This window comes from Balaenoptera ricei, chromosome 6 (assembly GCF_028023285.1).
Source record: "Balaenoptera ricei isolate mBalRic1 chromosome 6, mBalRic1.hap2, whole genome shotgun sequence".
Classification (NCBI taxonomy): domain Eukaryota; kingdom Metazoa; phylum Chordata; class Mammalia; order Artiodactyla; family Balaenopteridae; genus Balaenoptera; species Balaenoptera ricei.
The window spans coordinates 67809710-67823692 of record NC_082644.1 but is presented as its reverse complement, the minus strand read 5'-3'; the positions used below and the strand labels follow the sequence as shown (position 1 = coordinate 67823692).

Genomic DNA, 13983 nt, shown 5'->3' with positions numbered 1-13983 from the left:
TGTAGCACAGGTCTGGAAATTTCTACAATTTTCCTTCACCAAATACCCAGCAGTTAAACAGGAGTTAGAAAGCAGAACAACTACCCATTCTTTTGACATAAAGTGATAAAATGATCAAAGATTCAAGGGACAGAAACAAAGCAGAATGGAAACGATGATGCTATATTTGTGTTTTAGATTGTCAGATTAAAAGGAAAAAATAATAACAATATGAAGGCGAGGTTATGGGACAATGGGCTCATTCATTCACTTTCAGTTACTGTATAATTGGAAAAAACTTTCCGGGGGCAGTTTGGAGCATGTTCTGATCTTTCGATGTAGTATTTCTACTTTGATGAATTTACCGCAAAGAAATATCCAGAGATATGTTCAAAGATTTAGGTACAAGGATGTTCATGGTAACATTTTTTTAATAATGGTGATAAATTATAAGCAGTCTAAATGTATGTTATACCTGTAAGTTAGGATTCTATGCAACTATTAAACACTTTGTTTTGGAAACATATTTAATGAAGGTGGAAATATTCCTAATACAATATAAAGCAGAAGGATAAAACAAATTAAACAAGATATTGTGTACAATCCAAATTTTATTAAAATGTATATACATTTTAAGAGTTGGGATCAAAACCAAATGGCTAACAATGATTAGATCCTGATACTAAGAAGAAGTGATTCACTGAGCTTTCTTTACATTTTCAAGGCAAACACACGTTATTTTTGTTTTGTTTCGTATTTTCTTTCTTCCTTCCCTTCCTCCCTCCCTCCCTCCCTCCCTTCCTCCCTTCCTCCCTTCCTTCTTTCCTTCCTTCCTTCCAGAAGAAGAAAGTAAGATGGATTCTGCCCTGTGCTCCTCCAGCCTTCCCTCTGGTAGTTTCCCTCCCCCTCTCCTCCCCAGCTCTGCTCCCTGTTCCTGCAGCTCAGCACCACCTTTACCTGGTGTGTGGTCCTTCCCCCAAACCCTGCAGTGGTCCTCAGCCTCCCCACCCAGCACAGAACCAGAAGAGTAAAGCAGAAGATGGCTATGGAAAATACACAGGAAGAACAGTTTTCAAGTTTTGAAAGCCTTTATAAATCCAGCAGGTCAAGAGCTTATTTTATACATTTATTAGGACAAAGGAGAATACATGTTGGAAGTGGGGGAGAGTGGAGTGAGTGCCCCAAGGATCCATAAATTAGTGGTAGAGACACCGCAAAACTGAGACCTAAGACTAATGATCTGTGCTTATGCATAATCTTGCATAACAAGTAGGAAAAATACCTCTGCCATGAAAGCCTCTGCTGACGTAAAACTACTTACTTTATAGCTATTTTAACAGGAAGAATCTTCATGTGATGATGAGGATCAGATGTCACATTAATCAGGGAAATTTGAATATACACTGGTTATGAGATGGTATCAAGAAATTGTTGATAATTTTGTCAGTGGTGATAATGGCATTTAGTTATGTAAGAAAATGTTCTTTTATCAAAAGTGTGTGGAATTATGTAGGGATGAAATGACATAATGTCTGGAATTTGCTTTAAAAAAGAAGGACTTCTCTGGTGGCACAGTGGTTAAGAATCCACCTGCCAATGCAGGGGACATGGGTTTGAGCCCTGGTCCAGGAAGATCCCACATGCCACGGAGCAACTAAGCCCGTGCGCCACAACTACTGCGCCTGTGCTCTAGAGCCTGCGAACCACAACTACTGAGCCTACGTGCCACAACTACTGAAGCCCACGCATCTAGAGCCTGTGCTCCGCAACAAGAGAAACCACCGCAATGAGAAGCCTGCACACCGCAAAGAAGAGTAGCCCCCGCTCACCACAACTAGAGAAAGCCCGCGCACAGCAACGAAGACCCAATGCAGCTAAAAATAAAAAATAAAATAAAATAAATTAATATAAAAAAAAAAAGAGAAGGCACAATAGACATAATCTCAAGGCATTTTCAGAGGCAGATAGTGTAGGCACTAACAGAATCCTACCCTTAATTGACATCCTGAGGGACACACTCAGGCCATGTGCAGAATATCAGTGCTTAGGCCCTGTTAACGTTAGGGTCTGTAAGCTGTATTTATATCACACCACCAGGGAAATAGCAGGGGAAATGGCTTATGGCCATGCCTGAGAATTGTGGCTCTGGAAAATCCTGGCCCATTCTTATCAGCCAGTGAGTTTAAATTCAGGTCACATTTTTTTAAATATACAAATTATAGTGACTGGAGCCTCCAGCACAGGAATGGAACAGCTCCTTGGCTCCTGCTCCAAGAAATTCCCTGAGCATCTTTCCAGAATGCTGTCTTACTCCCCTGATGCAGAAGCTGGAATGACAACCATTTGATCTCACCTCCAGGGGCAAAGGTTTTCCATTACTAGTTTAACCAAGGCTTTGATATAAACAGTATTTATTAAGCAACAGCCAGTATTTATTAAGGCTTAGATATAAACAGTGTTTATTAGAATATATGTGTGAGTAGGTTTCCTTTCAAGCAGGGATCTGGAAGCTTTTGTTGTAAAGGGCCAGATAGTGAATATTTTAGGCTTTTGAGCCATACAGTCCCTGCCCAACTATCCAACTGGTTATCACAGAAGGGCAGCAATCAGTAATATGTAAATGATTGGGCCTGGCTGCGTTGCCAATAAAATGTTTATTTACAAAATAATAGGAGACCAGCTGGCAGCTGACCTCTGGCGAGATAAATTTAAGACTAGATTCTAACTCTCAAGATACAGTCTAATTGAGATGGAATCTGAGTGACAAACCAACACACCAAGCAAATACTACTGATAAGAAGTGAAGAGACACAAGAATGAAGGATAGAGCAGATAAAGTGAAGTCTCAAGGTATTTGGAGACCCCTATTTTTATTTTTATTTTTGTTTAATATTTTTTAAAATTTATTTTATTTTTGTTTGCGTTGGGTCTTTGTTGCTGCGCACGGGCTTTCTCTAGTTGCGGCGAGCGGGGTTTACTCTTCGTTGCGGTGCGCAGGCTTCTCATTGCGGTGGCTTCTCTTGTTGCGGAGCACAGGCTCTAGGCACGCGGGCTCAGTTGTTGTGGCTCACGGGCTCTAGAGTGCAGGCTCAGTAATTGTGGCGCACAGGCTTAGCTGCTCTGCAGCATGTGGGATCTTCCCAGACTAGGGCTTGAACCCGTGTCCCCTGCATTGGCAGGCGGACTCTTAACCACTGCGCCACCAGGGAAGCCCGAGACCCCTATTTTTAAATTCAGACTTTGCAGGTGATGACATACTGGAATCTAGGCTGGGGAGGGCATTTTTTTTAAGGATACATATTCATTTACTCATAATAGGCTGTGCACTGGGAAGCTGTCCCACACCCTCCAGTGGAAAGAATCATGCCATGTGCCTCCCTGAAACAGGTTCAGTTTAATTCAGAAAACACTGGTTAACCGTGTGAAAACAAACTAACCCTGCGAGAGGCTGAAGTTCCTACCATCCACCTGGGCATGGATCCCAGGTCTTCTGCTAGCCACCCAAGTCCATGAGTCCCCTTGTTGGCCAGAAGGTGTAAGAGTTGAAGACTCACATATCACTTGGCTGTACAGCTTGCTCTTAGGTAACTAAGAGCATCCAATGTCAACTTCATCTATGGGGGAAAGTATGCATGCTTTTCAAACATTGGTGGCTTTTTTACGTAGTTTAGTCTCTACGAAAATTGCCACTTCAAGATGGATTATAAATTTAAAACTTACTGCTGGAGCTTAAAATCACACAGGCTGAGAATGAACATCTTACCTCATGTGCACCATCTGGAACCACTGGACTCTGCCTGCATTTCAAGAAGTGCCTCCTTTCTCTTTTCGCAGACTTGTTTGGGAACCAGGAAAATAAGATGGCCTAAACAGCTTTGCACACATGAATTAAACATTTCCCTAAGACCAACAAGAAATTTTTGTTGTGTTAAAACACAGTTACTGAAGCCAGAGGACTTATTATATTAACTGGGTTTCTACAATGTGTTTTCTCCAAAGAAGGAAGGGGTACATTGTATACGTAAGGAATGGAGTTCCCATAATGAATGTGCCACTGGCCACAGTAATAAAGAGAAAAGCGGCAAGAGATAAATATTCCCTGCTTCAGTCTCTGACATAGTGAAACCCAGAGAATCCACCCTGAATGAGCTTTCCTTTTGCCTAAACCAGTGCTGCTAGACTGGTTCACAGCTCTGTTCAACTGAGTTAACCTGGTTTTGTTTCTTAAAAAAAAAAAAAAAAAATAGGAGTGAGCCTCATATACTTTAGTCACTTTTCCACAATTGCCTCTCTTTGTCAACCTAATGTAAAAGCAAGTAGGTTTTGCCGTTTCTTTGGGACTTCATTCTTTATGAGGGCTTCCATGTCCTGTAAAATTTGTATTAAATAAATGTGTATACTTCTCTCCTGTTTAAAAAAAAGAAAAAATGAGTGAGAAATCATGCGAGGATTCTAAGGAACCTCCTTTGTGGAATACATGGATCTGGGAAACTACATTCATTCATTTATTCATTTCATCTTCAATGTCCCAGGCTCTGTGCTGGGCATACAAGATATAAAGAGAAGTCCTGTCCCTCAAGAAAGGGAAACTACATTGCAATGCTGTGTGATAAGTGCTTTGTGGGAATGAGGACAGGGGAGGGGACATTGGGTGGAGTTTTGAAGAAGAGACAGGAATCAGATGAAGTGAGGCAGGCATTCCAGGCAGAAGAAAATAGCAGAAGGCATGGCATCTTGGGAGGACAGTGAGACTTTGACTGGAATGCTGCAAACCTGGGGAGGAGGCATGGGAATGGAAGGCTGAGGGCATGGCTTCCTGTGATTTGTGCGCCTTCCTGGGGGGTCGACGTGAGCCTGTAGGCGTGGGGAAGCAAGTTAGAGCAGTGACTCCCATCTGTGCCATTATCTCCAAAGGAACACCCTGAACAAGCTTCAGGTGAGGAAGTATTGTTTAAAAGAAAATTCAGTGACACTCCAAGATGGTAAGGCAGACTTTATTCCAGACCATCATGGTAGGTAGAGGTACCACTGCAATGGGATTTTGCAGTGGAGGAAAGAGTGGGTTCAACTCCAAATGAATACAACATGAGCCACTGGGAGTTGATAGCCAAGAAACTGAGTAGTGAGATCAGTGGATGGAAAGTTACTGTGAGGAAACGTCGGAGGTAAGCGGGATTCTGGCTAAACTGACCTCTAACAGGATTCTTGCCGAAGACAGGCCAGGTTAATCAGATATCACCTGGGGGGTGGTGGAGAATGAGGAACCTGATTAGATATGGAGAGTGATCAGATTTTGAGGTTTGGGGGTTCTGGTTAAACTGATTTAGCAGGGTTCTTGCTAAAACTAGATTTTACAGTGAAGTCCACAGTTAGGCCTAGGAGAAGGTTCTGGAGCCTGACTAAAGTGTGGTCAAGCAAAGAATCTTTGTCAGTATCAATCACAGAGGAACAGGAGAGTCTACTGGTTAAGAGCCAGACTGCCTGGGTTTGCATCCTGGCTCTGCCATTTACTAGCTGTGAAACCTTGAACAAGTTACTTAACGCGTCCTCAACTGTAAAATAGGGGTAATGATAATACTGTGTCATAGTGCCCTGAAAGAGCTATATAATTTTTTAACTTACTCTTTTTTGTCTGATACCATCAGAGGTTTCTAGACAGTCCCAAAATTGGCATCAGAAGCTACAGGGCCAATATTAGAATCAAGCCCACACAGGTGAGTTCACACAATGCGTTCATCCTGGAAATGAAAATAACAGGAAAAGGCTTGCTCTGCCAGCAGTGTTAAATTCCTCAGCATACAAGCAGCCTCTACCCAGATGCCTGAGCTACCAGCTTTGTAAGGTAAGGAGAAGCAAAGAGAGAGCTCGGTAATAATTAGCTTGCGGTAGAAAGCCAAAAAAGTCTCACTGAGCTGTTAGCTATCCTGATGTCAAAGCACGGACTTTGAAGAGAGCGGCTGAGCTCCTTAGATCCTCTGAGGTGTGTTTAATGCTTATTGAACAAGAAGCCTCCTATAAAAGCTCATTGAATCTTCTGAAAAATTGGCCCAACTACAAATACCACTGTCCTCTATGGTATTAAAAAAAAAAAAAAAAGTTAAAACAGCACCTGGGTTGCTGAAGAACCAGGAGACCAGCCCATTGCTTCTTGACATGTTTTGAACATCAAATGTGGACCTGCTGACAAAGGCTGCAAGTGAGAGCCTTTAGTTCATTTGCTGGGGACCATTTTATCTTTTTAACTTCACAGAATAGTCTGGGAGGTGATAGAACCTATTTCAAGGCAGTTCTTTGTATTAATGTCTCTAAGGAAAATAGATGTCAGGTGAAGCGTGCACAGAAATATATTTTGCATGCTCCCCTCTGCCTTTTCTCTTTCCCGCTTTTAACATCCTAGGAGTATTAATCCAGGCCGCCCTGAATCAACAAAGTGAGAGCATAGCCAGCCTTGTTTTCTCTGGGGAATGAACTTATTTCTTTATCCTCATAGCAACGCAATGAAAGTAAGTAGGACCTTACCTCTCTGTCTTTAGAGATGAGGAAACAGGAGATTGAAGAGAGATTCAGCCAATTTTCCAAGATTACACAGATCATAAGGGCAGCACCTAGGACTGATGGCAGAGTCTCGAGCTCCATTCTGGAACCTTCTGCTGCCTGGGGACCAGAGCCTGGGAAGAGGTGCCTGGGGGCAGGCAGCCATACATAGATTTTCTATTTTACCTTAAGTGCCACGAGAGGCTTATACCTGCATGTGAAATGGTCTGATTTATGTTTTAAAAAGATCTCTTTAGTGGCCATGTGATGAAGGAACACAGAAGGATTATGGTAGGAGTGAGGGAACGAACAAGTTAACACTTGTGTAGTGCCTTCCATGTGCTCAGTGACACACACTTCATATTCACCATTTCATTCAATAATAACGGAGGCTATTGACCGAGTAAAATTTAAGTTCTAGGCGTGCTATAGCCCTGTATGGTACTGTTTCTGACCCTCACAACAGCTGTACAAGATGGGGTTGTTCACTTTGCTCCTCACAATTACACTTTACGAGGTAGAGGCATTTAAAACCTCCATTTTAGGGACTTCCCTGGTGGTGCAGTGGTTAAGAATCCGCCTGTCAATGCAGGGGACACGGGTTCGAGCCCTGGTCCGGGAAGATCCCACATGCCGTGGAGCAACTAAGCCCGTGCGCCGCAACTACTGAGCCTGCGCTCTGGAGCCCACGAGCCACAACTACTGAGCCTGAGTGCCACAACTACTGAAGCCCACGTGCCTAGAGCTCATGCTCTGCAACAAGAGAAGCCACCACAAGGAGCCTGCGCACTGCAACGAAGAGTAGCCCCCGCTCGCCTCAACTAGAGAAAGCCCGTGTGCAGCAACGAGGACCCAACACAACCAAAAATAAATAAAATAAATAATTAAAAAAAAAACCCCTCCATTTTATAGATGGAGCCTTGGGAGAAGGCTGGGATTTGATCCCAGGGGGTCCCACCGAAGCCCATACTTGTTTCTCCATGTGCCAGTGGTCCGTCTGCTGGTGATGGAGAGACAGGAGTCCGCTGGATAAGAGGATGCCCCAGTGCAACGAGTTTCTTGAATGATGTGTCCATTCACAATTGTGAAGCACCATCAGATGCCAGACCCAAAAAACTTCCAGTAACAGTTAATTCTGACACCTTAATGGCAAGGTGGGGAGAGATCATCACGAAATTTTGTTCTCGGGTGGTAGCTCAATCAGAGAGCTCTCAGAGGAGTCTTTTGCCCTCGGTTGTTTATTTTTAAAACATACTATTGTTTAGCCCATGGCAACTTCTTCCTTTGCAGTGTTTTCTTAAAAAAATTCTAGTAGATTGTTACTGCTTTGGTCAGGAGCCAGCACCCCCGCTCATCCAAGCCTCCTCCGGAGGTGAAAAAACAAGTGTGGTTTCTTAAAGGGCTAGGAGGTGCCCCTAAATTCCAAGGACTACCTCTGTTTCTAGGCCACAGCTCAGCCTCAAAACTGTCCCTGTTTTTAAAGGACAATCCTGGACTCACTGGTAACTGGACTTGTTAAAGAAAAGAAATTCAGTGATACTTGTTAAAGATGGTAAGTCAGACTTTACCTAGGACCGTAAAGACAAGTGTAGGGACCACTACAATGAGATTTTGCAGTGGAGGAGAGAGATTGGGCTCAACTCTGAATAGCGCATGGACAAATGGGAATTTATAGCCAAGGAGCAATGGGGGTGGGGGGCACTGGATGGACAGTTATTAAGAGAAAACATCAGGGGTGAGGGGGGTTCTGGCTAAACTGACCCAATAAGATTGATGTTGAAGACAGGCCAGAGTAATCAGACATCATCTGGGAGATGGTAGAGGATTAAGAGACCTGATCAGATATCTAGGATGATCAGATATCAAGGGTAGGGGGTTCTGGCTAAACTGACTTAGCAGGGTTCTTGCTAAAACTGTATTTTGCAAGGAAGTACACAGATGGGCCTAAGAGAAGGTTCAGAAGCCTGACTAAAGTGTGGCCAAGCAAAGAATCTTTGTCAGAATCCGGCACATCTTGATGCTGCCTGCTGCGAGTTGCTTCTGGTCACCTCAGCCTGGTGACACCTCTAGCTCCTCTGAAAGCCCATGGGACCAGTTCTCTGCACCAGCGCTTTACAGAGCATCCAGTTTTTAAAGTGGGCGGGAAAGATCCAGTTTTTTAAATTTCCAATCTGCATGGATCAATAGTCTTTGTAAACTATAATAGAAATGAATTACTAGGAAGAAGATATAAAAAACAAAGACACACAAAACACTTGCCCGATTTTTTTATTACATTCAACAGACATAAAATTCTGTTCAATTGCTATAAACACTTTCAAACACTTACCTTTGATTTCTGTGCAGATCCTGTCGCACTTGCTTTGCAGTGTATTAGTGCACAGTCCCTCTCATTTATTTGTCAGTTGCTAAAGGGCAGGTGTTAGCTTCCAGAAGAATTGAGTTTTGGGAGTAGACTGTAAGGAGAGGCGGTCTTCTAGACTTCACCAGGCATGAGGCATGGCCTGAAATCCAGGAATCTAGGAGGCTCTTTAGAGTAAAACCCCAGGATAAAGCACGGTGATGTTTCACCTGTTTGGGACTAAGGTGGGCCCGCTGTCTGACCTCCCCTGCAGTAAGTGAAGGGGGCCATATTCTTTTTTTTTTTTTTAATTTTGAAAGAGTTTTAAATTTTTAAAATTATTTTTAATTGTGGTAAAGTACACATAACATAAAATTTACCTTTTTTTTTTTTTTTTTGGCCATGCCCTGTGGCATATGGCATCTTAGTTCCTCGACCAGGGATCGAACCTGCGCCCCCTGCTTTGGAAGCGCGGAGTCTTAACCACTGGACCGCTAGCGAACTCCTAAAATTTACCATCTTAACCATTTTTTAGTGTACAATTCAGTGGCATTAAGTACATTCCCATTGTTGCATAACCATCACCACCACTCATCTCCAGAACTCTTCTCATCTTGCAAACTGAAACTCTGTACTCATAAATAGCTCCCCATTCTCCTTTGTCAAGGGGGCCGTATTCTCAACCACTATGTCATACTAGCTCCATGCATGTGCTACAGAATCTAGTCCAGCGCTGCCCGGTAGACCTTCCTGTGATGATGGAATTGTTCTCTATTTGTGCTGTCCATTGCAGTGGCCACCAGCTACATGTGACAAGTGAGCACTTGAAAAGCGCTGTCTTCAGAGTCCAAGGTCTGGATTAAGTTACCATTTGCAGGACAACATCCATTGAGCTAGACCACACATTCTCAACAGGAGCAATATGGCCTCGAGGCAGCAAAAGCTGGTTCTTGGGGTGGAGGGGGGACTTACTCTTCTCATGTGAAGAGCACTTATATACATTTAGTACATGAACAGATGAACAGTTTGTGCTATTAAAATTTCATGGGATGGCAATGAGGAAAAAATATCTAAAAGACTGGGGGAGGGGCGAGTGGGGTGGAGCACCCAATAATGGAAAAAAAAAAAAGAGAAACACTAAGATGCTAAATATGTTCTCACATGGAGGTCTGTTATGGGTGAAAAGTATTTTTGTTGGCCGCTCTGGGAACCATACCAAACTGCCCTGTATGAGTGGTTTTTAAGATTACCTGCCAAGTTCCTAATCTCTGACACAGGAGTGGATCTTTGAAATGGGCTCACTTTGTAAGGAGAGGAATACCAATAAGAAGTGCAGTGTTTTCTGTCACATGGAAAGCATCGAGTACAAAATTCATAAAGCATCTTATTTAATACACGGAGGATCCAGAAAAGAATAAGCCTCCGGCCTTAGAGCACTATGGTCAGTATGGTGATGGAAAAGCACACCAAGAGATGTGGCTGATCTGGTTTATCATCATCCTCTCCCCCGCCCCTGTGCTATCAAGGTACAGGTTGCACTGAATTTTTTTTTTAAATAAATTTATTTATTTAATTTATTTATTTTTGGCTGCATTGGGTCTTCGTTGCTGCGTGCGGGCTTTCTCTAGTTGCAGCGAGCGGGGGCTACTCTTCGTTGTGGTGCGCGGGCTTCTCATTGCAATGACTTCTCTTGTTGCAGAGCACAGGCTCTAGGCGTGCAGGCTTCAGTAGTTGTGGCACACAGGCTCAGTAGTTGTGGCTTGCAGGCTGTAGAGCGCAGGCTCAGTAGTTATGGCGCACAGGCTTAGTTGCTCCGCAGCACATGGGGGTCTTTCCGGACCAGGGCTCGAGCCTGTGTCCCCTGCATTGGCAGGCGGATTCTTAACCACTGTGCCACCAGGGAAGCCCTGCACTGAATTTTGTAATATATTTAAGCTTGAGTTTATTCATTCAACATTGTTGAGCACCCACTAAATGCTGGACACTCTGGTAAGGTCTAGAGATTATGCTGATGTCCAGTATGGTAGCCATTAGCCACATGTGGCTATTTATATTGAGATTAAAATTAAGCAGAATTTAAAATCAGTGTCTCAGTCACACTAGCCACATTGCAAGTGCTCACTAGCCATGTGTAGCTGGGGCTACTGCAATGGACAGCACAAACCAAGAACATTTCTATCATCACAGGAAGTTCTACAGGCAGTGCTGGTCTAGAATTTTGTAGCACGTGGATAGACCCAGTACGACATAGTGGTTAAGATCTGGCTCTTGGGGTCAAACCTGGGTTGGGATCCAGCTCCACCACTCACCAGCTGTAGGACCTTGGCATGTCACTTAGCCTTTCTGAGCCACAGCCTTCTCTGTAAAATGGGAGTAATAAGGCCTACCTCATGGGGTTATATAGTAAGCATAAAAGGAGATTATGCACTTAACATGCAGTCATTGCTCAATACACAGTGTCTATTATCATTTTCATTTTTATTATAATTATCATTATTACTGGAAGGTGGGGTGTTTAGACCACCCATCCAGACATTTTATAATCATGTTAAGTTCAGTAATGTTCCTATTATAAAGGTTTTCAAATATTAGCCTGTTTCCCTGCATATGTTCCCTCCCTTTATGGCAGTCACCCACCCCTCATCCTCAACATTGTGTTAAAAATTGTCGAGAACCTGGATTTGAGTGCGAACTCTGCCCCCAATCAGTGGTGGCTAGAAAGTTAGAGTGGTAACTCTAGAGAGGTGGAGAAGTGTGACTGTTGATTTGAATACACTTCTGATATATCCAAGAGAACTGTAGGACCTAGGTAGATTTGAGAAATGGGGAACAAAGCTCTTCCTGAAAGTAACTACAAGAGAGTTGCTGTACTCCAGCAGAGAGGAGCTGGCTGACTGCTTTGGGGGCTGTATTTGTTTAAAATATTTCCACCAAGAATCTCCTTATTATGAAGCCTTTTATTGCCAGCTGGGACCTGGAATAAAAGCAGGGGCACCAGCCCATGACAAAATCATTAAGACAAATTAAGACATATTCATATATGCTGGAAACAATTACCCACATAGATTTAATTTGTTTCACTGCTGGAAGAAAATCCTGAGCGGGCATGAAACACATACCTGAGAACAGTTCTGCAGCCACCCTGTGAACCTGTCACTTGTCAGTGCCTTAGGGACTGGGAGATGCTTAAATTGGATGTCTAACAAAGGACAATATATCTGAAAATACATCTTCTGTTAGATCAGGGATACAGGTGTTTGTACAGGTTACTTGGAGTTCTGTTAAGTTGGTGATTTTCTTTTCTTTAACCTACCATTATTGTTATGAATAATTATTATAATTGTTTATCAAAATAATGTATGGAGCTCAAAAATGGAATAGGAACACTTTATAATCAAATAATACACTTAGCAAGCTTATATATTTGCATTATTGTTTGCTCTTTTTAAAGAGACCAAAGCTAAATATGAGATAGTTCATTGGTTTCTGCGTTGTAGCCTTCAGTGTCTCTTAATTTTTTTTGTTGTTATTGTTTCTTGCAGAATTATTGTTTTTAATTGTCTTAACATTAGGAAAAGAAAGTCTGCTCAGCATACCACATTCTTTTTCCCAAAGAAAGAGAATAGGATCTATCATCCAGGTTATTCTAGTATGTGACTGCTGCAGTATACCCATCATATGGTAATTGCACAATCTTGCTCCGGAGGTTGGTGAATGAGCCCTTAAAAACATCCTGGGGTGACTGCTAGAGGCCAGAGCCCCTTCTCTCAAAATATTAACTTCATAAGGAGCAATCAACAGCCAGAGGAATGGCATGTTTAGAGTGAGAGATGACTTTTTCTGTCATCATCATCATGATAGCTTCCTTACAGATTTTTCCTGTACGGCAACTATGTACGATTATATTTGAGGAGCATAATCCCCTAGTCACTTAAAAAAAATGGATAGGCTTTTTATAGCATGAGGAGTGAATATAAAAGCTACTTGTGCTTGCTGATAGCCTGCAGGTTTACGACCTTTTCCTCGGGGTTGCCTCATGACAACCTCTTCATTTTTCCTGCTACCCTGTGCTTCAGGTTTTGCAAACAGTTATAGAACAACTCATGTGTGTTGAAGACTCAAAAATCACTTTCTATGGTGATTGTTTGATTCAAAATGTGATTCTCATTTTGGAAATCGGACAGGGTAGTCTGAAACCTTCAAATGACAGTTTGCTGAAAGATGACTTGGTCGCTTTTGAACCTGCCTCGTGTCCCACGTAGAAGCAGTCCAGTTAGAGAGATGCATCATTTGATTCCATTTGTATGAGCATCTTTGGTGGAACGCAGAGGTTCCTAGCAAGGAGGGATGTGTGCCTTCCACCTCTACAGCTATCCTTGGCATTCTACACAACCATTTCAAGTCAGGTAACATTCAGTCATTTTACTGGCAGCCAAAGACCATCTGAAACTAGATCTAACAATGTGGTCCTAAGTCTCTTTGATTACCTGTGCCCTCGGAAATTTTTATTTATATCCCAACTCCAACTGGGATTTTAAGGAGTCTCACAATCAAAGCCATACAGAATAAGGTTGTAAACATAAAAGCAATTTAAAAATCATGAAAAGAAGGAAATTTGCTAGCCAGGATGGATAATGAAATTACTGTGATTTATTATTGTATTTGGCCCTGAGATTGTCTAAAGATCCATCATTAAGTAGATGATTAAATACCTATGGTACAGCCACATGACAGAAGATTATGTAGCCTTTAAAATTATCTGCGGGGTGAATTTGTAACAATAAGAAAAGATGCTTATAATACAGTATTTAGAAGAGAGAGGATTAAAAACTATAAAATTATCTCAGCCATGTTTACAAAAAATTGAGAAAAAAATATGGGGATAAAATTCACCAGAATATTGACTACAGCTGATGACATGAAGTGATTTTTTTTTTTGTTTTCATCTTTATGTTTTTTTATTTTCTTCAGATAATTACAATGAACATATATATTACTTTTATAATCACATGTAAAAATTTTTTAGTTGACTCTGAGATTCCTGACAAAAAAGGCAGAAAGGGAAACAATCATGAGTTACATGGTTTTTATTATGTGATGAAAGAACTTTCTCAGTTCTTCAAGGTAAA

General features: G+C 42.2%; 1 protein-coding gene across 2 annotated transcripts in view; it reads left to right on the top strand.

Moving 5' to 3' along the window:
- The window catches only part of SLC1A1 (solute carrier family 1 member 1), a 74986-nt gene that overhangs the window by 38644 nt on the left and 22359 nt on the right, over positions 1-13983 (top strand). The gene's annotated exons all lie outside the window — the stretch shown is intronic.